Source organism: Mastigoproctus giganteus, chromosome 8 (assembly GCF_048544385.1).
Source record: "Mastigoproctus giganteus isolate SK-2022 chromosome 8, ASM4854438v1, whole genome shotgun sequence".
Taxonomy (NCBI): Eukaryota; Metazoa; Arthropoda; class Arachnida; order Uropygi; family Thelyphonidae; genus Mastigoproctus; species Mastigoproctus giganteus.
Genome location: NC_143582.1, coordinates 121987260 through 122014267, shown reverse-complemented (window position 1 = coordinate 122014267; position 27008 = coordinate 121987260). Strand labels below are relative to the sequence as shown.

Sequence of the window (27008 nt, the reverse complement as noted above, 5' to 3'; positions counted from 1 at the left end):
CTAACCCTTGAACAATATTTCTTAGTTGGTATGTAAAGCCTGGTAGCCTCCAAGATTAGTTCCTTGAATGCTTCCCATTTTGAGTTTGCTGTTGGTAACATCATCAGTTGGTCCCACTGTATAGAATTTAAATACTGTCTCAGACCATCATAGTCGCCTTTACGAAAACAAAAACCCTTCCCTTTACCTCTGATGGTAGTTACCTCCTTGAGTAAATCCCACTTCAACACACTGTGATCACTGCCACCTAGTGGTTCATTTATCTGCAGATTCTTAATGCATGAAGAATCACTACTGATAATCAGATCAAGAGTATTGCTCCCTCTTGTTGCCTCACGAACATGCTGATGTAGAAAACAATCATCCAATAAATCCACAAAAGCCTTGCTAGTGTGCGAGTGACCAACCCACAAATTCCAGTCAATATCTGGGAAATTAAAATCCCCCATTATAAGACTCTCTGATTTACTGGCCCACTCTATTTCCCTGTACAATATCTTATTATACTCATCAGAGTCATTAGGCCTATAGCACACTCCTACTCTCAATTTTGATCTCCCAATGCTTATGTTACGCCAAACTGACTCAACACTGCACTGTCCAGCGATGTCGACTGGCTTCACTTCCTTGGTTTTTATGTGTTTCTTAACTAATAGCATAACCCCTCCCCCCTTCCTATCCTGTCTGTCCTTTCTGTAGACGTTGTACTCCCCAAATTCCAGTTCTGCATCCCTTATATCTGTGTGACACCACGTCTCTGATATCCCAACAATATCTGCCTTTGATGTTTTGAGCAATACTTCAAATTCATCAAATTTATTTACCAAACTCCTAGCATTGGTGTACACGCAGGTATACATGCACCTGTTTCTATTCTTAGCTACCCTAACACAACCCATGTGTTTACTTGTACCGCAATGACTTGTCCACTTGGTGTGTGCACAAAAGTAGAATTTTTCTATGATGTCTCTGAAACTCACAATCTCACTAAAGCAGCTCAGATTCAAAAAAGGCTGATATCATCCATGTTTTTATTTGCACTACATCAAACAGGTAACTTTTGAATTTTTGAAACCTCGGGTTTCTTACATTTTTCTATGACCAACGTTTCTTTTCTGTGCCATTCAGATTTATTCAAACCAATACTGTGATACAATCTCTTGATGGTTTACCCTTGAATCATAATGTTCTATCAGGAATTAAAATATTTCCTCTTTCTGCATTAAAAATGTCTTTGTCAGTATACTACATAAGCTTTGGACAACACAAAAAATTTAACCCCTCCACAACACAGGTATACTTTCGTCTACAAGTTGTTCACAAGGGTCATTACTAACAGATTAGAAAGAATACTTGATGAGAATCAACCGAAAGAGCAAGCTGACTTTAGGACAGGATTCTCAACTATGGATCACCTTCACGTAATATCACAGCTAATGGAGAAAGCAAATGAATATAAAACACCATTATGCCTGGCATTTGTGGATTATGAAAAGGCATTTGACTCCATACAGCATAAGGCAATGTTTCGGGCACTGGAAAGACAAGGCATAGATACCCCATATATTATGATTTTGAAGAAAATATATGAGAGTGCTACCTCCTTTATTAGACTAGACAAAGACAGTAGCAAATTTAAAATTGAGAAAGGAGTTCGACAAGGAGACACAATATCTATGAAGCTGTTTACTGCTGCCCTTGAGGAAGCTTTCAGAAAATTAGAATGGTCGCAGAAAGGAGTCAATGTGAACGAAGAGTACCTAAACCATTTACGATTTGCAGATGACATTGTGGTTATAAGCCACGATCCCAAAGAATTAGAGGAAAATCTTAATCAGCTATGCACAGTTTGTAAGGATTTTGGACTAAAGATGAATATGGCTAAAAAAAAAGTAATGATGAACAAGTATGCCACGGAAAGGGAAATAATGACTGAAGGAGCAGTAATTGAAAAGGTGGAGTCATATACTTATCTGGGACAAGTTATTAGCTGTAATAATGATAAATGGCTGGAAGTCAAGAGAAGAATAAATTTTGGTGGATAGCATTCAGGAAATATAGTCACATACTGAAGAGCAATATCCAAGTTTGTCTGAAACGTAAAATAATGAATCAGTGTATACTCCCCACCATGACTTATGGAAGTGAAACTTGGGCACTCACCAAAAGAATGGAAGAGAAGCTGAGAACTACACAGCGAAGAATGGAACGAATTATATTGGGAATCAGACTGTTAGATAAGAAGAGAAACACATGGATTAGGCAGCAAACTCAAGTAAAGGACATTCTTATCAAAACTAAAGAACTAAAATGGTCTTGGGCAGGACACATAGCTCGAAGATATGATGACAGATGGACTAAGAAAATAACAGAATGGTACCCAAGAGGAGCTAGAAGAAAACCTGGAAGACAAAGGCGGAGATGGATAGATGAAATTCATGAATTTTTGGGTAGTAAATGGATGGCCAGTGCTCAAAACAGAAGGAACTGGAAAGTTGCTGGAGAGGCCTTCATCCTGCAGTGGATTGAAAATGGCTGATGATGATGACTTTCGTGTCTTTTGCTTTGCCTATAACTTTTCCAAAAATTTACAGCTGTAGACATATAAATTGTATAATGCTCTTAAATTTTAATATTTCCTTAATGCCGTTGTCTATAGGTAAAATTATATCATTTCAAGACAATATTTCATCATCCTATAAAACTATCGTAATATTACATCATCATTCTGTAATATTAAAGTATGGATGAATATTCTGTAAGGATAGAAGGATATGGAACCAATATTCAGGTGAACTAAGTTATATTGCAAAGTCCAGTCGTTCTGCAACAACCAAAGCCTCTACTAGCACCTACCCGATTGTGGGACTGTCAGTAACCATAGGCACAACTTCTGCATGCAAGTCCTAATATACAGCACCTAGTACACTGGAGGTGACCACTGAGGTGTAAAACTCCATACGTAGGGGAAGAGGTGTGCCACCCACACCAAAAGAATGCTGGCCCTGTGTTACCTAACATTATTAGGTGATAGATTAGTACACTGGTGTGCAAAATTTAAGGACCAGTCAGATTTTCACCCGTAGCTTCTCATAGGAGTGGCCTGGATATGGGAAAAGCATACCAAAGGAACCTCATGAGGTACAGAAATGATGAAAGAAACAACACCGACACAACAACGGAAACAAAATGGTACAGAGGGACTTTATTCAAAAATGGCAACATAGCACTGGCTGCCAACGATACAGATGCATCACTGCCAAAGATGAAACAAAGGAAAGAGGTGGTCCTCAGTAGGAGATATGGCCACCCCTAATGTCGATGCAGACTTTGCATCGCCTGTCCATACTTAGAACAAGGTTGTTCGTGCTGCTAGGAGTCTCCCCAGAGTGTCCCATATGTGTTCAATGAGATTCAGATCAGCGGAATGGGCAGGCCAATCCATACAAAAAATGTCCTCACTTTCCAAAAGCATATTAACAGCTGCAGTGTGATGGGGTGTGGCTTTACCATCCGTAAACATGAACTTGGAGCCAATGGCACCTCGGAACAGACACACATTGGGAAGGATTACCTCAATACAGTAGAGTGCACCGGTTACAGTACCGCCTTCCAGTATCTGGACTTGTGTACATCCATCCAAGATAATGCCTCCCCAGACAAGAACACCTCGACCGTCATATCGATCCCTTTCAGTGATGTTTGAAGGGTGAAACTGTGTGCCAACCTCTCACCAGAATAGCTGACGTCCAGAAAAGCAGCTGAGACTGAATCTTCTCTCATCAGTAAAGAGAACCTTAAGTAAAGATTTTGTGGTTGTAACCTTTAGAAATAGTGTTGGTCCTTAAGTTTTGTACACCAATGTATTAGTAGTGGCAAATGATGCAAAAAAGCAAGCTTATAAAGCATCAGCAAAAAAAGAAAAAAAAGAAAACCCTTCCTATATTTATAGTAAAAACTTAAAGTACTATTTATTAATTGCACAAATCGATATTTTAGCAAAGGCTTATTTTTCCATACTTACCTCATTTATCCGTATTATTAGTTACATTGAGTTGGGGAGGCAAAGACATTAAAAACCAATTAATTAAAAATAAAAAATTTGAAAAACATTAGTAACTTTAAGAATTAAGCCCGGTGGAAGAAGAAGTGCACCACCCATTCCCCCAATTGTCATCTATAAAATCACTAAGTAAACGAAAACTAAAATCTTGAAAATTAAAACATGAAGAAGCCAAGAGTCTAAATGACAGACTTTCGAAGACATTCATCGTCAGTTGGCTAAGAATGTGAGTAGAGACGAAGTTTTTAAAAGCGTTCAAGATTTCCCATGATGCTCTGTTCATACACATGGAAATTTAATGCGCATAAGACTCCATATCGGAAAAAGACTAGCCATCGATTTTGCATTCAAAACTTCATGCGAAGCATTCTGCCGAAATCATTCTATTCCTAGTGTTTCATATAGCAGTAATTTATAATTAGACTTTAATTTGATTAGCATAATGGCAGAATCAACTGAAGGACTATGATTGTAAGTCTCTACATGTTGTGTAAGCTTGGTACTGATTTTTCCTGAAATTATTGTAGTGGTAATACGTTCATGTATTTACTGTTTGTGTTGAACCATATTTCTTAGTGGTGCTGCCTAAAAATAGCAAGCCTCACAACCTGATTGACATTTAATAAGATATACTATGTTGTTGATGTCCTGTGTTTGATATTTGAGTGTATCTTTATATTTACTGAAGAAAGCCCCCATCTTATTGTAGGAAGAAAATATTAATTTTATATCCGTGCCTACAAATACTTAATGAAGTTGTCTGGCAAACTAGTTAGGATAAGTAAGTGTAACTTGGGTGCCAGATGTGTAATTTCTACAAATGTTACTATTACGAGTATTATTGATATTATTTTGTACATTTGACATTGTGTTTCGAATTAACTGTGCAGGATATTTCATGGCTGTGAACATTTTAGTTAAATATTAGCATTAGTAAAGGCATATGATGCAAGAAGGCAAGATTATACAGCATCAGCCAAAAAAAAAACCTTCTCAATTCAGCCATTCATTCATTCCAAATGTTTGTCTAGTTCTGCCTTGAATCTATTTGAGCTATCAACTTCTACAACGACATATAGAAGTTTGTTACAGCAATCAACCACCCACTGGCTAAAGGCAAACTTCTGCACATCTATCCTACAACTGTCTTTCCTCAATTTGAATTTATGCCCCCTCAGGCGATTATTCTGAGCAAGAGGAATCCCATCAGCATTGAGTATCATTTCCTCAATCCATTCAAGGCCTTATACACCTCAATCAGATCATCTCGCAGGTACCTAGTCTCCAGATACTGTAATTTGCAAAACTTAAGCCTTTCTTCGTAAGAGCAACCCTTTGTTCCTTCACTAATCTTGTTGCCCTTCTCTGTACTCATTCCAGCAGCTCTACATCCTTCTTCAAATGAGGCCTCCAGAGCTGTATACAGTACTCAAGATGTGGCCTGACCATTGCCTTATACAAGGGGATAATCACATCCTTATCCCTCCTAGAAATATTCCTGAAAATCAAAGACAAGACACCATGAGCTACTCTTGCAGACCGTCTGCACTGCTCAGAAAACTTCATATCTGACTGCACAATTACCCAAGGTCCTTTTCATTCTCTACCACTGTCAGTTGACACGTTACTCTGGGGTTACTGCTTCCCTTATGCAGTACTTTACATTTCTCAACATTCAACTTCAGGTGCCATCTCTCAGCCCATGTGATTAACTTTTTTCTAGATCCTGTTGCAGTAGCGTTCTACCAATAGTCATTAACAACCCTGCCAACCTTCATATTGTCTGCAAACTTAGACATTAAGCCTGATATACCATCATCACTATCATTAATAAACACAGAAAACAACAATGGACCCAACATTGAACCCCAGGGGACTCCACTAATAACATTAGTCCACAAAATGCAGTATCCATTGATTACCATTCTCTGTCTTCATCCACTCAACCATTACTTTATCCATAGCAGCAATTTGCCTACAATGCCACACTGCTCCGAGTTGTGCAGAAGTCGTCCATGCACAACAATATCAAAAGCCTTTCTAAGATCCAAATATATGATATCAAAATTATTCTTTACATCCAGTTCCTTTGTGACCACATCACAGTATCCAATCAAACTGGTCAAACAAGACTTCCTCTTAACAAACCCATGCTTTGTCCAAGCTATAATTAAAGTCCAGATGATCCTGCAATGCTCCTTTAACCAGTGCTTCCATTAATTTCCCAGAACAGAAGTTAAACTAACAGGTCTGTAACTACTTGTGTCACCCTTTGATCCTCCTTTGTGAATTGGGGTCACATTTGCACATCTCCAGTCCGTGGGTACCTCCCCTGAGTCCAAGGAAGCTCTCATAATTATAGCTAAGAGGTTGCTTACTTCCATTGCTGGCTCCTTTAATATATCTTGATAGATCCCATTCACCCCAGCTGCCTTCCTTAGGTTTAACTTCAACAATTTCTCCTCCACTTTGCTCTCAGTTATTACATAATGATTTATGCACCAACATTGAGCCATGATGAAGAAAAGGTTGAAGAAATGTACACCGAAATTGAGAGTCTTCTAGATGAACAGAAAACTCACTACACTATCATTATGGGGGAATTCAATGCTAAGGTTGGAAAGAGACAAAACAGTGCAGAAAGGAGAATTATAGGAAATTTTTGGAATATGAAAGAAAAGTAAGAGGTGAAAGACTTGTGAAATTTGCAGAATCTCAAGGAATGTCACTAATGAACACTTTTTCCAAGAAAAGGGTAAACAGAAAGTGGACATGGAAGAGCTCAAATGGATTAACAACTAATGAAATCTATTTTATCCTCACTAACAGAAGGTATATCGTGAATGACATTACTGTCCTGAACAAGGTAAATATTGGAAGTGATCACAGAATGGTAAAAAGCACATTTGATAGAGATGTAAGAAAAGAAAGGAAAAAACTGACTCGAGTAAATAATACAAAGGTCTTTGAGATAACAGAAGAGGAGAAAAAGCAGTATATACTGGAACATAAGAACAAGTTTGAGCTTCTGCAGACTGCTCAGGACCAAGATATCGACAAGGAATATTAGAACTTTCTGAAAGGGATAAAGCCCAAGAAACCTATAGGTAAAAAGAAATCGAAGAGAAAAAAAATTAGTCAAGAAACACTTGTCATGATAAATCGAAGATGACAAGTGAAGAACAAGAAAAACACTGACAAGGAGAAAATTGAGTACACTGAATTATACAAAGCCATTAGAAAGAGACTCAGAGAGGACATAAGAAAATTTAACACAAGATAAGTAGAACAAGCACTAAGGGGAAAAAAAAGGATTTAAATCAGCAGCCATGAGCAGTAATACACAAAGACAAATGATACTGAAACTGAAGAATAGCAATGGTGTACTTATAAACAGATGAGAAGACATAATTCGAATAGCAGAAGACTACTATAGAGAATTAGACAAGGTACGAGGGAATGATGCCAGCAGTGGGGAAGATGGATCACAAATTAGTAACACATACAACATACCTGATATCCTTCCTGATGAGGTAGAACATGCTTTGAAGAAAATAAAGAATCAGAGAGCCCCAGGGGAAGATGAAGTTACTGTAGAGTTGTTAAAATTGGGAGGAAGAGACATTATACAAATATAAGACTCTTCACAAAATGCATTAGAAAAGTTGTGACACCTAAGGAGTGGAATAATGCAATCATAGTTTTGCTGCATAAGAAAGGAGATAAATCAGAAATTGGAAATTATAGACCAATTAGCTTGTTATACCACATCTACAAGTTGTTCACAAGGATCATTACTAACAGATTAGAAAGAATACTTGATGAGAATCAACCGAAAGAGCAAGGTGGCTTTAGGTCAGGATTCTCAACTATGGATTGCCTTCAGGTAATGTCACAGCTAATGGAGAAAGCAAATGAATATAAAACACCATTATGCCTGGCATTTGTGGATTATGAAAAGGCATTTGACTCCATACAGCATAAGGCAACGTTTCGGACACTGGAAAGACAAGGCATATATATTCCATATATTATGATTTTGAAGAAAATATATGAGAATGCTACTTCCTTTATTAGACTAGACAAAGACAGTGGTAAATTTAAAATTGAGAAAGGAGTTCGACAAGGAGACAATATCTCCAAAGTTGTTTACTGCTGCCCTTGAGGAAGCTTTCAGAAGAATAGACTGGTCGCTTTTTTTTTTTTTTTTTTTTTTTGATTTGGTAGTTGTTGGCGCATCGGCTTCTGTGGTTCTGTGGCCATATTGCACCTCCCAAGGTTTTTGCAGTACTTTGATCCAAGCCCGAGGCGGGAATCGAAATCGCGACCTTTGGGTTGCCGGGCAGGTACTTTACCCACTCGGCTAGCCCGGTCGGCCGACTGGTCGCAGAAAGGAGTCAATATGAATGGAGAGTACCAAAACCATTTACGATTTGTAGGTGATATTGTCGTCATAAGATACGATCCCAAAGAAACAGAGGAAATTCTTAATCAGTTATGCAGAGTTTGTAAGGATTTTGGACTAAAGATAAATAAGGCTAAAACAAAAGTAATGATGAACAAGTATGCCACAGAAAGGGATTGTGTTGTTGTTGTTGTTGTTATTTGGTTTTTAGGAGCATTAGCAACTAAGGCCATATTGCTCCGGGATATGCGGTGGTCATTCCCTGACCTTTCCGCGTCCTCCATATTTGGTGGTGACGGGCTCGAACCCCGGTCCAATCAAGAAGCGTGTGCTACGCACTGCTGCTCCTTCCCACCTGGCTACAGAGGAGCCTACAGAAAGGGATATGACTGAAGGATCAGTAAGTGAAAAGGTGGAGTCATATATACAGTAGACGATTTTCCGGGATAAATGGTAAAAAACAAATCACGGATAATTGATTTCCCGGTTAATCCAAAAATACAAAAGTTCCTGATATACATAAGAGATACGTTCCAGGACTTCTTACTTCGTCAAGTTTTACTTAACTCAGGAATGACTAATAACATATTGCTACTATATTATTATTGACAAATTTGAATTCCGTGCGATACTTGTTAATGTTTGGCCATTTTGATATATCCTTATTATGATTCCTTAGAGATTTAACAGGTGCACTGTTTTCAAACTTTTGAATAATTTAAAGTTTCTGTTTAACTAAAAGCGCAACTCTTTTGCATTTACCCATCGTTTTCGCGATTTCTAAACAAAAAAAAAAAAATAATTACTATAAAAAAAATTCCGACATCCCTGACATAAATAACGAAACAAAATTTGTCCTTTTGCGCTGCAACGGAACACAACAATCGACGTGATGCACTAAAACAAACTAAACATTTGGCCTCTCTTTTTATTTTTTTTCTTTTGAGTGGTGGGTGTGAAGACAGCGACAGCAGGGATTTCAATATAATAGGTACACTAATCTTCCAATGACGACTTATAATGCCGCTTGTCGCTTATTTACGACTTGCAAAATATCTGTTTATACCTCTTCTAGTTATTACTTGAATTTTTATTTCTGATTGATTTTTTTTTTTTTTTTTTTTAAATTTGGAGTCTTGAAGTGTCCTGGTTAATCCGATCCCGGTTAATCGAGAGTCTGCTGTACTTATCTGGGAGAAGTCATTAGATGCAATAATGATAAATGGCTGGAAGTCAAGAGAAGAATAAATTTTGGATGGATAGCATTCAGGAAATATAGTCACATACTGAGGAACAATATACCAATTTGTCTGAAACGTAAAATAATGAACCAATGTATACTCCCCACCATGACTTATGGAAATGAAACTTGAGCACTCACCAAAAGAATGGAAGAGAAGCTGAGAATTACACAGCGAAGAAAGGAACGAATTATATTAGGAATCAGACTGTTAGATTAGAAGAGAAACACGTGGATTAGGCAGCAAACTCAAGTAAAGGACATTCTTATCAAAACTAAATAACTAAAATGGTCTTGGGCAGGACACATAACTCGAAGACATGATGACAGATGGACTAAGAAAATAACAGAATGGTACCCAAGAGGAGCTAGAACAAAACCTGGAAGACAACAATGGAGATGGACAAATGAAATTCATGAGTTTGTGGGTAATAAATGGATGGCCATTGCACAAAACAGAAGGAACTGGAAAGTTGCTGGAGAGGCCTTCATCCTGCAATGGACTGAAAATGGCTGATGATGATTACAAAATCACTTACCTACCTGTTAGAGTTTGATAAACTTCTGGCTTTCCCCTCCTTGAATAACATCTCGCATGTGAATGTAGATGTAAAATACTCATTCAATTTATCAGCTACCTGGGCAGGATCATCAATAGTCAAAACCATCAATGTTAAGTGGACCAATCTGATTCTTGTCTTTCCTTCTAGAGTTTACGTAATTAAAGAACTCTTTGCATCCTTTGCCAAGGATTTCTTGTAATTTATATGATCTTTTGTGACTCTTTTGTAACTTGATTACAAACTAGCTTATATCTACCATAGGCTTCTGTGTCACTTGACAATTTACATGCATCCCATGCATTTTTCTTCTGTGCCACAAGTCTCATTAATTTGTCTGACATCCATTTAGGCCTAAACCTTGAACAGTATTTCTTAGTTGGTATGAAAAGTATAGTAGCCTCCAAGACGGAGGCTTCCCATTTAGAATTCACTGTTGGTAACATCATCAGCTGATCCCACTGTATAGAATTTAAAAAGCTGTCTGAGACCACTGTAGCCACCTTTACGAAAGAAAAAAACCCCTCCCTTTACCCTTGATGGTAATTATATATTTAAGTAAATCCCACATCAGTACACTGTGATTGCAGTCACCCAGTGGTTCTTTTATCTGCAAATTCTTAATGCGTGAATCAGATCAAGAATTACAAATTCTTAATGGTAATCAGATCAAGACCGACCGGGCTAGCTGGATGGGTAAAGTGCCTGCCTGGCAACCCAAAGGTCCAAGTCAGTGTGGCCCAAAGGTCCAAGCCGGGTTCGAATCCCGCCTCGGGCTTGGATATTACGATGGTGCCGTACTCTCCGGTTGGACCTCACGGCCACGACACATGAAGAAAGCAGGAAAAAACTAGTTCCTTCGTGTATTGCTCACATCACACGATAAAAAAAAAAATGAGATCAAGAGTATTACTCCCTCTGGTTATTTTCTACAGCAACATGTTCGAGGGTTGCCCCTCGAACATGTTGCTGTAGAAAATAATCCTCCAATATATCCACAAAACTCTTGCAAGCGTGTGAGTGACCAACCCACAAGTTCCAGACAATATCTGGAAAGTTAAAATCTCCCATTATCAGTCTGATTTACTGGCCCATTCTATTTCTCTGCACAATTGTTCATTATGCTCATCAGAATTATTACACCTATAACACTCACCTACTCTCATTTTCCCTTTCCCAGTGCTTATGTCACACCACACTGACTCAATACTGCATTGTTCACCAACATCAATTGGATGCACTTCCTTAGATTTTATGTTTCCTATCTAACAGCATAACCCCTCCTCCTTTCCTGTCCTGTCTATCCTTTCTGTACTCCCCAAATTCCAACTGTGCACTGCTTATATCTGTGTGACACAGATCCCTGATATCCCAACAATATCCACCTTTGATATCTTGACAAGCACTTCAAACTCATCCAATTTATTAACTATATTTCTAGAATTGGTGTACATGCAAGTATACAGTAAGTCCCAGACTTTGGACTTACATAAATTTTTTTCACTCACTTTTTTTTTTTTTAGTATTGTAAAATTTAAAACAGTAAAAAAAAAAAAAAAATAGAAATAATAAGCAATTAATAATGACAAACATGGCATGCACAAATTGCAGAAGTGAGATTCGGAGTAACAAGCTTAAAAAATATGAATGCAGAGAAAATTCTAAAAATTTATTTATTTTTTTATATGACTGAACATTTCAGTAAAGAGGACACATTTCGCCTTGATAACATAAAAACCCACAGAATTCCAGCTATCAGTATTATCAAAAATACAATAAGATCAAGCTTCCTACCCATTGAATGAATTATAACGAATTGCACTAACAGAAAAGCTCAATAAACTGGAAACTGCAAAATTATCTTTATTGTTTTATGGTAGTGATCTGAAATGTGCTTTAGTAAAATGTGAGCTAGTGTTGGGTAATAATAGTGTGTTTCCCCCTTAACCCTGTGATGTTCTTTACAGAAAATTTCATTTTGACTGTTATCATGGTGCCGACTAAGAGAATAAGTGACAGCAGTAAAAGTAAATCTACCAAGAAAAGGAAAGCCATGGATTTGGATCAAAAATTAAAATAATAAGGATGTATGAAAATAGTCAAACATTTAAAAAAGTATCGTGCACAATTTCGATTTGTCACTGTCAACAGTGAACACAATAGTAAAGGACAAAGAGAGAATACAAGAAGCAGTGAAGGGATGGGCACCAATGAAGTCAACCATAATAACCAAGGCTATGAAATACATATCAGTTTTTACATTACAGTAATATGCACTTTTGGTTCCTTTTACGTTTTCTTCTCTTAGGTGCCACTCCGGCTACTTCACCACTGTCCCCAGATAAAAATAGTTATATATTTTTAATTGAACTAATTAAAAATATATAACTATATATAACTAATTTAAAATATATATATAAAATATATATTAAAATATAGTTTATCAAATGCTAACAGGGAGCTAAGTGATTTTGTAATAACTGAGAGCAAAGTGGAGGAGTAATTGTTGAAGTTAAACATAAGGAAGGCACCTGGGGTGGACAGAATCTATCCACTTATATTAAAGAAAGCAGCAAAGGAAGTAAGCAAACCCTTAGCCATAATTATGAGAGCTTCCTTGGACTCAGAGGAGGTCCCCATGGACTGGATGTGTGCAAGTGTATCACCAATTCACAAAGGGGTTCAAAAGGAGACAAGTAATTATAGACCTGTTAGTTTAACTTGGGTTCTGGGGAAAATAATAGAATCACTGGTTAAAGAAGCATTGCAAGATCATCTAGACAAGACTGCAGTAATAGTTAAGACACAGAATGGGTTGTTAAAGGGAGGTCTTGTCTGAACAATCTGATTTGATATTATGTGGTTACAAAGGAACTGAATGCCAAAAATAATTTTGATATCATATACTTGGATTTCAGGAAAGCATTTGATACTGTTGCACATGAAAGACTGCTGTACAAATTGGAGAGGTATGGCATTAAGGGTAAGTTGCTACAATGGATAAAGGGATGGTTGAGTGGGAGACGACAGAGAGTGGTAATCAATGGACGCTGCTCTTCGTGGACAAATGTTATTAGTGAAATTCTCCAGGGTTCGGTGTTGGGCCCATTGTTGTTTTGTATATTTATCAATGATATTGATGAAGGTATATCGGGTTTAATGTCTAAGTCTGCACATGATAAAAAGGTTGGCAGGGTTGTTAACAACAGTAAAGACAGTATGCTGTTCCAACTGGATAGATAAGTTGGGAAAATGGGCTGAGAAGTGGAAAATGAAGTTAACATTGACAAATGCAAAGTACTGCATATGGGTTGCAATAACCAAAGAGAAAAGTACCAACTGTGTGGTACTACATTCAGGGAAGTGGAAAGTGAAAGTACTGGGGTAATTGTGCAGAAAAATATGAAGTTCGCTGAGGAGTGCAGATGGGCTGCCAGGGCAGGCCATGGAGTCTTGTCAATGATATACAGAAATTTTGCTAGCAGAGACCTGGAGGTGATTATCCCGTTATATAAGACAATGGTCAGACCACACCTAGAGTACTGTGTACAGGTCTGGAGGCCTCATTTTAAGAATGATGTAGAGTTGCTAGAACGAGTACAAAGAAGGGCAACAAGATTGGTGAGGGGAACAAAGGGGTGCTCTTACCAAGAAAGGCTTAAGTTCTGCAAATTGCAGAGCCTGGAGCGTAAGCACCTGCAAGGTGATCTGACTGAGGTGTATAAGGCCTTGAATGGGTTGAGCAAGCTGAATGCTGATGGGATTCTTCCTCTTGCTCAGACTAAGAACCTAAGGGGTCTCAGTTTCAAATTGAGGAAAAATAGATTTAGAATAGATGTGCGGAAATTTGGCCTTGATTGGTGAAAAAGGCATTTGGAACGAATGGAGGGATGAAATGGGAGGGTTTTTTTTTTTTTTGGCTGATGCTGCATAAGCTTGCTTTCTTGCATTGTATGCCTCTACTAATGCTAACCACTGAAATGGAATAGAATAATCACCTCCTTATCCCTGTTGGCAAAATTTCTGTAATATCATTGACAAAACCACATGAGCTGTCCAGGCAGTCTGTCTGCCCTGCACAGAGAACTTCATATATGACTGCACAATTACTCCATGTCTTTTTCATTCTCCACTGCTTTGAGTGTGGTTCCATACAGCTGGCATTAACCTGGGATTACTAATACCCATATAAAGTACATTGGATTTGTTGATATTAAACTTGAATTGCCAATTCTTGGTCCATCTGCCTTTGTCTAGATCTTGTTGCAATTGCAATCCCTGGTTACTGTGATTAACTACCCTGTCGACCTTCCTATCATCTGAAACTTAGATAAGTCACTGGTAAGTTAATGGGAATGTAAGGAGCATTCACAAAATGTTTCCTATGTCTATGAGACGTCCATTCCTCTATTAACCATTATAGATCAGACACGACTGGAATCAAAGAAGCATTGGCCCGAAATGCGTAGTTACAGTATGTTCCATTAGGGGATCCAATGAAGATTTTCCTTCCACCTCTCCACATTAAACTTGACCTAATAAAGTGGGGCCTCAACCAACCTTAATCCGCTCCTGCAATCAGTGCCAGATTTTGGAATAACCCAAATAAGATATAGCCATTTCCTTCTGGATAAAAATTCGTAACTGCATATTTTAGTCTCTTCAGATGTTTTGGATTGAGGCCTCCTCATGTCTAAATCTGGCCCTGTGCCCAACAAAAGTAGGAGGCAGCAATGCTTGTTTCTTTTTTAACAAATTTAAATGTGTGTGATTAATAACACAATTTACAATTTTTTATTTCAAAGAAAACAGTTCTGCCACTTCTGATAATTCTTTTACTACTACCAACAAAAAACAAAATGTATGTTTGGAAAAAAAAAAAAAAATATTATATATACAGTAAACCCCCGCTATTCGCGGTTGCTGATTTAATATAAAATGAAACCTAAAAAAATGTGAATTTTAAAGCACTGTGAACATTTTCTGCCATAAAAAAACATGGGCGTGGCTAAAATTATCTTCACCGATCAAAACAGCGCTCGGTGGGTGGGGGGAGAGGGGTCACAAAATCGCGAGCGTGGATGTTTCTCGCTAATCCTTGTTCAATATGTGTTATGCTCTTGTCATGGAAGGTTTCGTCATTTGCTTTTAATTTATATGCTTATAAATTGAATAAATTTATCAATTTATATGCTACAAAAGTGATAAATCTACCGTTTTGCGATGTAAAACAGACTTTTTCGAGTGTGTTAATGGAAGAAAGTGACTTTATTGTGGACAAGTTCTTTCTAACCCGTACAAAAATATGGCTACGAATAACAAGGTAAATGTGAAAAGATCAAAGAAGGTGATGACATTAGCGAATAAAATTTGAGTTATTAGATAAAATTTATAATGGTGAAAGTGTCTCCTCAGTGGCAAAACATTATAAAATCAATGAGTCAACGGTACGATCAATCAAGAAATCGGAAGAAAAAATCCGACGTAGTGTCCGTGAAAACGCGCTAATTGCTTCAAAAATTTGCTCTGTAACTCGTGATGTTAAATAAAAAAAAATGGAAAAGGCTTTAAATCTGTAGATAGAAGACCGAACTCAAAATAAAATTTCGTTAAGTTCACTTATCATTCGTGAAAAGGCAAAACTCCTTTATCAACACTTTAGCGAAACTGATGATAGCACTGGCGGGATAAGTTTTTTTAGCTAGCAAAGGTGCTGGTTTGAAAGATTTGTTTGAAATTTCCCATAAATATTACATTTAATATTAAATTGTTTCTTATTTTCATTTCGATGCCATATGCTTGCATTTCACTATGCACTGTCTATGTACATAGTCATATTATGAAGGCACATATAATACACACACAGACAAAATTTTAGACTAGTTTTTCTTATATATTTCATACTTTGGAACGGAACCACTTTATTACTATGGGAGCCATAACTCAGTATTCGCGTTTTCGGTATTCGCGGCATTTCTCAGGAACGTAACCCCCGAGAATAGCGGGGGTTTACTGTATATATATATATATGCATATATATATATATATATATATATATATATATATATATATATATATATATATATATCCCGCCAGTGCTATCACCAGTTTCGCTAAAGTGTTGATAAAGGTGTTTTGCCTTTTCACGAATGATGAGTGAACTTAACGGAATTTTATTGAGTTCGGTCTTCAATCCACAGATTTAAAGCTTTATCCATTTTTTCTAATTTAACATCACGAGTTACAGAGCAAATTTTTGAAGCAATTAGCAATAAGTACCGATGACTTATTGATTTTATAATGTTTTGGCCACTGACAAGACACTTTCACCATTAGAAATTTTGTCTAATAACTCAATTTTATTCGCTAATGTCATCACCTTCTTTGATCTTTTCACATTTCCCTTGTTATTCGTAGCCATATTTTTGTACGGGTTAGAAAGAATTGTCCACAATAAAGTCACTTTCTTCCGTTAACACACTCGAACACTTACAAAATATATTCAATTTATAAATATCAATTTGTAAATTGATAAATTCATTCAATTTATAAGCATATAAATTAAAAGCAAACGACGAAACCTTCCATGACAAGCGCATAACACATACTGAACAAGGATTAGCAAGAAATATCCACGCTCGCGATTTTGTCACCCCTCTCCCCCACCCACTGAGCACTGTTTTGACCGGGAAAGATGATTTTGGCCACGCCCATGTTTTTTTATGGCTGAAAATGTTCACAGCGATTTAAAATTCACATTTTTTTAGGTTTCATTTTATATTAAATCAGCGACCGCAAATACAGATACCACGATTAGCGGGGGTTTACTGTATATATATATAACTGCTTTAAATTAATTTTTGCAATTTGACAAAAATATACTTTAATAAAAAAAAATGTTTAACAACCAAAATACTGTTATCCCCTTTTGGATTAAACATTCTATACATACACAAGTTAGTGCAAATGCATCATATTAGTACACAGCCAATTCTAGATTAGCAAATTATTTGCAAAAGCGGCATCGTTTAAGTCATATCTCATATTGTGAATACCTTCACGATGAGTTGCCATGACATTGCGCTACTTCGAATAAGTAACGCTTCACCTAAAGGAGAAGATTATTGTTACTTATTCTCAGTGAATACCACCACCCAGACGGCACCCATTTCGGGGCTATTTGGCCCTTCTTCGGTGGGTGGGTAGGTACCCAAGTGATGTAATGATGGCAAAACAGTTATGAAGTATAACTCCACAATATGAGAGATGCCTGATGGTGTATAAGATGAATTAAGACTATAATGCATTAAGGGGTTATGCCTCAGGCCGCAAGAGAGTTAGACTATGTTTGTTTGTTTGTTTGTTATTTGGTTTTTAGGAGCATTAGCAACTAAGGCCATATTGCTCCAGGATATGCAGTGGTCATTCCCTGACCTTTCCGCATCCTCCGTTTTTGGTGGTGACGGGCTCGAACCCCGGTCTAATCAAGAAGCGTGTGCTATGCACTGCTGCTTCTTCTCACCTGGCTACGGAGGCGCCTTTTAGACTATGTACAACTATGTCGCCTTGTACATAGTCTAACTCTTTCGCAGCCTGAGGCATAAGCCCTTAATGCATTACATTCTATACATATCATAACACAACTATTAAATTAACAAATCTGACAACTGAATTAATTACTTCAAGCGTGGGAGTGATACATCTTACTCTTCTTGCAGATGCATGATTACTAAATATGCTGTCTTCTGGTATTCTCTTTATCTTGTGAACTCCTCTGACCATTTGGTGGTCTTGGAGTATAAACAGAAAATGGTAAAATTTAGGAAAAAAATAATGGTAATGTCAAATAAATGCAAGTGCAAAGTGAAAAAATCTTTTGATCAGACGTCCATGGAAAACTAGCATATCTACAAAAATTAACTACATGCTAGCATAACAAAATGGTCCACTGACAGAGCAATACTAATCACATCGGGTATCTTCTCCCAAGAGGAGGACTTCGTATATTTGACCTCAAGTGACATATGGATCAACTATCTGGTGCATAGCAGTACAATCCAACCTTCAATTCTCAGGCTGAAGTTCTGGATGTTAAAGTGGCTGGCTCATAAACTCAAGCTTCCTACTGTGCCTCTTGGACATCTCTATTTATGTCTCTTGATATTTCTTCTATTTGACAGGAAACGCTATACAGTATATAAAAGATATTTTTTATTTCTATTTTTTAATTTTATTTTATATATTTTTTATTATTTTTTTACTGCAGGTAGTTGAGATGTGGACTGTCTTAACTACAGAATAGCTGAAACCCACTGTATTGCACTACCTCTAGCAGGTGCAGGATGGGCTACTGTACATACTTGGTTGTGGCCCACCTCCCTCTGGTGTGACAGACACTAAGTAGGCTTTTCAGGTGATTGCCTTCTGGATGACTAATTGGCCAGAAACAACTGAACAACGTAACCACACTCCACTGCACAGACATAACATTACACATATTTCTGGCCCTTTACTGAGTTCTATGTTCACAATGTATCAAGGCAAAGTTGAACTGGCCTTCAGGTGTTTGCCCTACATAAGATACAATACATGTCGACATACATAAAAGACAAATTTACAACAGCAATATCATTTATTGAATTATGTCTATAATAGATATCATTAATCCATGGTACTTTACACAGTGAAGACCCTGCCTGACCCCCTATGCCACTGCATAATGTCAGGCAGGATCTCTGCCTAGCACACAACAGAAACAATCTCTGCAAATTCTGCACACAAAAGTGCGCTAAATTTGAAACAAATTTGGAAATGGACATAATTAATAGCATCAAATATATATATATATATATATATATATATATATATATATATATAGTGTTTTTTTCAATCCCTTAAAAAAAATTTATATATAAATTAAGCAAAAATATATGCACATTTGCATGCATTTAAATGGAACACTGCCTCTTAAACTGGAAAATGCAACAGGATAATAAACTCATATTTATATTTTATGTCTTAATTTTTTTTAACGGCATTTTTTTTTTTTTTTTGAAAATAAAAGGTGTAAAAAACACCATCATCAGCCATTTTCAATCCACTGCAGGATGACAGCCTATCCAGCAACTTTCCAGTTCCTTCTGTTTTGAGCAATGGATATCCATTTACTACCCATAAACTCATGAATTTCATTTGTCCATCTCCGTTGTTGTCTTCCAGCTCCTCTTGGGTACCATTCTGTTATTTTCTTAGTCCATTCGTCATCGTGTCTTCAAGCTATGTGTTCTGCCCAAGACCATTTTAGTTCTTTAGTTTTGATAAGAATGTCCTTTACTTGAATTTTCTGCCTAACCCATGTGTTTCTCTTCTTATCTAACAGTCTGATTCCCAATATAATTCATTCCATTCTTCACTGTGTAGTTCTCAGCTTCTTTTCCATTCTTTTGGTGAGTGCCCAAGTTTCACTTCCATAAGTTATGGTGGGGAGTATACATTTGTTCATTATTTTAATTTCAGACAAATCATAATATATGGGGTATCTGTGCCTTGTCTTTCCAATGCCCGAAACATTGCCTTATGCTGTATAGAGTCAAATGGCTTTTCATAATCCACAAATACCAAATGTTTTATATTCATAATCCATAAAAAGCAAATGTTTTATATTCATTTGCTTTCTCCATTGGCTGTGATATCACATGAAGGTGATAAATAGTTGAGAATCTGTCCAAAAGTAAGCTTGCTCTTTCGGCTGATTCTCATCAAGTATTCTTTCTAATCTGTTAGTAACGACCCTTGTGAACAACTCGTAGGTGTGGGATAACAAGCTAATTGATCTATAATTTCCAGTTTCTGATTTATCTCCTTTCTTATGCAGCAAAACTATGATCTCATTATTCCACTCCTTAGGCATCTTGCCTTTCCTAATGCATTTTGTAAAGTCTTTCTTACCCCTGGGGCTTTCTGATTCTTCATTTTCAGAAAGTTGTAAAGGGTAATACAACTTTCTGCAATACAACTTGTAATACAAAGTTGTAAGACAACTTAGTACAGGCATACCTCAGTTAACGTTACCTCTGATAACGAAGCTTCGATATAATGAAGTCCACAATTTCAAGCCCCATTTAACATTAAAAAAAATATTCCAATTTAAGGCCAACGCCCGACAATCATCCGATTGGTGACTGATGGCGACTCGTTACATACTCCCGAGCTGCGGGTGCATCTGTTATAACAGTTTTGCACGTCATTCGCCTAATTTAGTCGTTGTTTACACTTCATAGGGTGTGTTTCAGTGTGGTGCATTGCAATGATCCGTATCTGTCAGTTTTCTTGGTATGCCAGATTGTGATTTTTAACTGTCCTCCATTTCCTTTACATGATTGATGTTGTTTCAGTGTGGCGCATTGCAACAATCGACGTAGGTTCTTTGATAGCATTACATAACGTATATTTTGTAAATTTTAATAGAAATATTTTTGTTTTAGTTAATTAAAATGTCAGAATCAAAGAAAAGAAAAGCAATTTCTTTGGAAACTAAACTAAATATCGTACGACGTGTTGAAAGCGGCGAAAGAAAATCCGATGTGACACATTCTTTAGGATTAGCGCAATCAACTTTAACAACCATACTAAGTCAATCAGAAAAAATAAAACAGTCTGCTCAGAATTGTACAGATGTTACAACGGCAAAATTAACTCGCTTAAGGAATCCAATTTTAGAAAAAATGGAGAAAATGTTAAGTCTGTGGATAGATGGTATGTCACAACGTCATATGCCTTTAAGTCAAATGGTGATTCAAGAAAAAGCATTATTTTTGTTTAATCACCTGAAATCTAAACAAACTGAAGAAATTACGGAAACCTTTGGGGCTTCTCGTGGTTGGTTCGAGAAATTCAAAAAACAGGCCAGGATTCATAGTGTAAAATGAACAGGAGAAACTGCAAGTGCAGATGTTGAAGCTGCAAATAAGTTTCCAGAAAAACTAAAGAAAATAATTGAACGTGAAAATTTTCCACCAAATTTGGTGTTCAATGTTGACGAAAGCGGTTTGTTCTGGAAATGGCTACCAACAAAAAGCTTCATTTCTATTGAAGAAAAATCAGCTGCTGAGTTCAAAGCAGCCAAAGACCGTTTAACGTTACTCTTTGGATCAAATGCCTCTGGCGATTATAAATTAAAATTGTTATTAGTTTACCATTCAGAAAATCCGAGGGCGTTAAAAGGTAACATAAAAATGAATTTACCTGTAATATGGAAAGCAAATAGAAAAGCGTAGGTTACCGATTACTTATTTACTGATTGGTTTGTTAACCACTTTTGTCCTGAAGTAAAACGGTATTGTCAAAAAAACAACTTTGAAGAAAAAGCTGTTTTGTTGTTAGACAACGCTCCAGGACATCCTACTGATCTTAACATGTTGGACACATGCATTCCTGTCAAAGTTGTGTTTCTTCCAGCAAACACAACTTACCTGATTCAACCATTGGATCAGGGAGTAATAGCATCATTTAAAGCTTATTATCTGCGTCGAACATTAAGCAATTTAACTGAACTAGAGGATAAAGAGGAAATGGCAGTTAAAACTTTTTGGAAAAACTATACCATTAAAAACGCAATTGAAAACATTGATAGTTCTTGGAAAGAAGTCACTAAGAAATGCTTAAATGGAGTTTGGTGCAAAATATGGCCAGAAGTTGTACTAGAAGAAGAAAATAACATCCAAGAAATTAGAAAAGAAGTTATACAGATGGCTCAATCAACAGGTTTCGAAAATTTCGATGAAGAGGATGTTAGAAATTTATTGAATACAGAAGATGATGGTTTTTCAGTGGAAGATTTAGAAAACCTTGTTAGCAACGAAGACAAAGATAATGAAGACGAAGTTAAAGAAGTTCCTGCCGAAAAAGTGTTAACAATCAAAGATTTAAAAAGGTGCTTAAATGACATTGAAAACGTTTTAAATTTTTTTAGTGAAAATGATCCTGATTTAGGAAGAAGTGTTATTGTTAAGCGATCAGTGTTAAATGCAATAACTCCGTATGGGCAATTGTTAAATGAAAGGGAAAAAAACACAAACAATCAACTTTAGACTCGTATTTTAAAATGTGATTTCACTTTGTATGTAAGTTGACTGTTTATTTAATAAAACTATTCTTTGTTCAAAAAAAAGCTTTTCATTTTCTTTACATAGGAACGTATCCCTATTCTGGCCATAGTATTTTTACCTCTGAAAACGAAGTTTCGCTTAACGAAGTAATTTTGTGGAACGCATCCTATTCGTTATTCGAGGTATGCCTGTATTACAATTGGAAAGTTGTAATATTTCTCATCGATATCTTGTGTCCTGAGCAGTCTGCAGAAGCTCAAACTTGTTTTTAATTTCGAGTATATACTGCTTTTCTCCTCTTCTGTTATCTCAAAGACCTTATTATTTCCTCGAGTCAGTTTTTTTCTTTCTTTTCTTGCATCTATATCTAGTGTGCATCTTACCATTCTATGATCACTTCCAACATTTACCTTGTTCAAGACGTTAACATCATTCGCAATATATCTTCTGTTAGTGAGGATGAAGTCGAGTTCATTAGTTGTTAATTCATTTGGGCTCTTCAATGTGTACTTTCTGTTCAGCCTTTTCTTGAAAAAAGTATTCATTACTAACAATCCTCGAGATTCTGCAAATTCCACAAGTCTTTATCTTTCATTTCTTTCACCAATTCCAAAATTTCCTATAGTTCCCCTTTCTGCACTGTTTTGTCTTTTTCCAATCTTAGCATTGAACTCTCCCATAATGATAGTGTAGTGTAGTGGGTTTTCTGCTCATCTAGTAGACTCAATTTCAATGTACATTTCTTCAACCTCTTCATCATCATGGCTCGATGCTAGTGCATAAATCATTATAACCCTTAGCTTATACCTCTTAGAAATCCTGAATAGTAGTTTTGACACCCTTGGTGATGTACTTTTGAATTCCAAAATGTTGTTTTTTATATTTTTAAGAACAAGAAATCCAACTCCACCTGTGCTCCTTTAACTGTTTCCATTGGAGTACGGCAGATCTCCACTTGATAAACTTATAAGTGATTGATTTCTTCTTCTTGTTTCAGCCAAACCGATGATATTCCAATTCACATTTTCTAATTCCTTTTCCAGCTCTAATATCCTGTCTTCACCGATGAGCGATCTTACGTTGTAACAGACAGTTTTTAAATTCTGTACCATGGGATCAACTGACGATGATACCAACAGTAAATTCTAAGTGGGAAGCATTCAAGGAATTAATCTGGATGCTACTAAAAGTTTTATACCTATTAAGAAATATTGTTCAAGGTTTAGGCCTAAATGGTTATCAAATGAACTAATGAGACTCGTGACAGAGAAGAAAAATGCATGGGATGCATATAAATTATCAAGCGACTAAGAAGCCTATGGCAGATATAAGCTAGTCTGTAATTAGGTCACAAAGGAGGTTAGGCAGGCGAAGGCAGATTACGAGAAATCTTTGGCAAAAGATACTAAGAAAAACAGCAAGAATTTCTTTACTTATATAAACTCTAAAAGGAAGGGGATGAATCCGATTGGTCCACTTGATATCAATGGTTCGACTGTTGATGATCCTGCTCAGATAGCAAAAAAAACTGAATGAGTATTTTGCATCTACATTCACACATGAGGAGTTATTAAGGTTTGAAAATGGCAGAAGGTTATCAAATTGTAGCAGGGTTCTTAATGATTTTGTAATAACTGAGAGCAAAGTGGAGGAGAAATTGTTAAAGTTAAACATAAGAAAGGCACCTGGGGTGGATGGGATCTATCCAGTTATATTAAAGGAGGCGGCAAAGCAACTAAGCAAACCCTTAGCCATAATTATGAGAGCATCCCTGGACTCAGGGGAGGTCCCCACGGACTGCAGATGTGCAAATGTATCCCCAATTCACAAAGCGGGATCGAAGGGTGACACGAGTAATTACAGATCAGTTAGTTTAAGTTCTGTTCCGGATAAAATAATGGAGTCACTGGTTAAAGATGCATTGCAGGTTCATCTAGATAAGATTGCAGCAATAATTCAGACACAGCATGGGTTTGTTAAGGGAAAGTCTTGTCTGACAAATTTGATAGGATATTATGATGTGGTTACAAAGGAACTGGATGCAAAAAATAATTTTGATATCATATATTTGGATTTCAGGAAAGCTTTTGACACTGTTGCGCATAGAAGACTATTGTAAAAATTGGAGCAGAATGGTATTAAGGGTAAGTTGCTAGAATGGATAAAAGGATGGTTGAGTGGGAGAAGACAGAGGGTGGTAATTAATGGGTGCTTCTCTTCGTAGACTAATGTTATTAGTGGAGTCCCACAGGGTTTGGTGTTGGGTCCTCTGTTGTTTTGTATATTTATCAATGATATTGATGCAGGTATATCAGACTTAGTGTCGAAGTTTGCAGATGATACAAAGGTTGGCAGGGTTGTTAATGACAGTAATGGCAGTGTGCTACTGCAACAGGATCTAGATAATTTGGGCAGATGGGCTAAGAAGTGGCAACTGAAGTTTAACATTGACAAATGCAAAGTACTACATATGGGTAGAAGTAACCCCAGAGAAACGTACCAACTGTGTGGTACTACACTTAAGGTGGTAGAAAATGAAAAATACCTGGGAGTAATTGTGCAGTCAGATATGAAGTTTTCTGAGCAATGCAGACAGGCTGCCAGGGCAGGTCATGGAGGTTTTGTCAATGATATATAGGAATTTTGCTAGCAGGGGAAAGGAGATGATTGTCCCTCTGTATAAGGCAATGGTCTGGCCACGCCTTGAGTACTGCATACAGGTCTGGAGGCCTCATTTTAGGAAGGATGTAGATTTGCTTGAGCATGTACAGAGAAGGGCAAACAAGATTGGTGAGGGGAATGAAGGGATACTCTTACCAAGAAAGGCTTAAGTTCTGAAAATTGCAATGGCTGGAGACTAGGCACCTGCACAGTGATCTGATTGAGGTGTATAAGGCCTTGAATGGGTTGAGCACGCTGAATTCTGATGGGATCCTTCCACTTGTTCAGATTACGAACCTAAGTGGGCATAAATTCAAATTAAGAAAAGACAGATGTAGAATAGATGTGCGGAAATTTGCCTTTAGCCAGCGGGTGGTTAATTGCTGGAACAAACTTCCATCTGTCGTTGTGGAAAGTGATAGGTTAAATAAATTTAAGGAGGAACTGGACAGGCATTTTTTTTGATTTTTTTTTTGGCTGATGCTGCATAAGCTCATTCACTTGCTTTCTTGCATCACATGCTACTATTACTACTACAGGCCAAGTTCAGTTTCCGTGCATGGCAGCCTGGTCGTACCCAGAGATTCTTTGCACCCTCTGCTTCCGCTCTGATCCTCTCACTGCCATAAGAGGGGGAATGAAAGCTACTGGGGAGTGAGGGCCATTTGTTTCGTATTACTGTCATGTGCTGGAGGGTTTGTTCTTTTTCTCTTTACTCTGACCAAGCGTCTCGAAGAGAACCACTCTACATGTTCATTACCACCTAAGTGACGTAACAAGGCTTACCATCGAGGAGTGCACGAGTAGATTTTAGGGAGGCAGACGAACCGGACTTCTCCTAAATCTTCTGAAATAGAAAGATATTGGACGCATTAGTGTTTTAGACTAAGTGTCTGATAACACACAGAATGCCTGTTCCCCTCTAAGTCCCATGTAAAAAACATATCATTCTTTAAATATTAAATTTCCTTAAATTAAATATTTTAAAAATTTATTTTACTTATTGTATGCAAAAATTAAAAAATGATTAAATACTGGCACTGCCTAAGCAGAATTGAAAACATCTAAAAGATTATCCAAACACCACAAAGAAAATTGAAACATTTAGGTGGTCTGAGAAAATTTAAAATGTACTTGTGCACATTTTAAATTTCGCACACAAGTCTTTTAAAGAGAAAACTGAAAGTGACTATTAAATCAAAGTTTATATTTCATATCCAAATTTTATTTTACATTTCCGTAGAATTCATTTTTTGTTTTGTTTTTTTAATTAAAAAATAAATAATTTTTAATTAAAAAACCAAGATGACATGCAATAGCTATTGCAATCCATTACTCATTACAGACCATTACGAAAAACTGAAATAATGGTACTGTCCTAGCAGAAATAAAAAAAAAAAAAAAAACCTTTCCTTAACAACGTTTGGGAAACCCTTTAGGTTTTATAAACATCACAAAGAAAGTTGGCACCTGTCAGGTGGCTTGCAACAAAGGTGGGGGACATCACCCTTTGTTGGCCTAGAAAACTGCTGCAAGTGATGTCCATAATTACAACAGACATTTATTTATGCCCATAAATTTTGCTTATTTTTTAATAATACAGTTACTTACCTTTTTTTTTATTATATGTAATTTTTTGTTTCCTTCTTTCCCCCTCTCTACTCCATTTTTCCCCTCACTTTACGCACGCACGCATAAAATGAGGGGAAAAAATGGAGTAGAGAGAGGGGGAAAGAAGGAAACAGAAAATTACGTATAATAAGAGATAAAAAATTACAAAATTAACAAAATAATGATGTTGCCACACAACTTACAAAAACCTACAAATCTGGGGTCAACGGCCAGGATGGCAAGCAAAATAGCAACGTGTCTTCATTTCTGATGTAAACCAAAGCCAAAGGGTAAAAAGCATAAACATAAATAAAAATTAGAATAAAATTTTGTTACCAACATGAATGAAAATTAAATAAAA

The 27008-nt window shown here is 36.8% G+C and overlaps 1 protein-coding gene across 4 annotated transcripts in view; it reads right to left on the bottom strand.

Moving 5' to 3' along the window:
* Positions 1–27008, bottom strand: part of HDAC1 (histone deacetylase 1) — a 318028-nt gene that overhangs the window by 275287 nt on the left and 15733 nt on the right. The window contains exon 2 of one of the 4 annotated variants that reach the window (XM_090378888.1): positions 26851–26914. The exons of the other annotated variants lie outside the window; for them this stretch is intronic. The gene's annotated coding sequence lies outside the window, so the exon portion shown is untranslated. The remainder of the gene's footprint in view (positions 1–26850; positions 26915–27008) is intronic. 4 annotated transcript variants of the gene reach the window in all.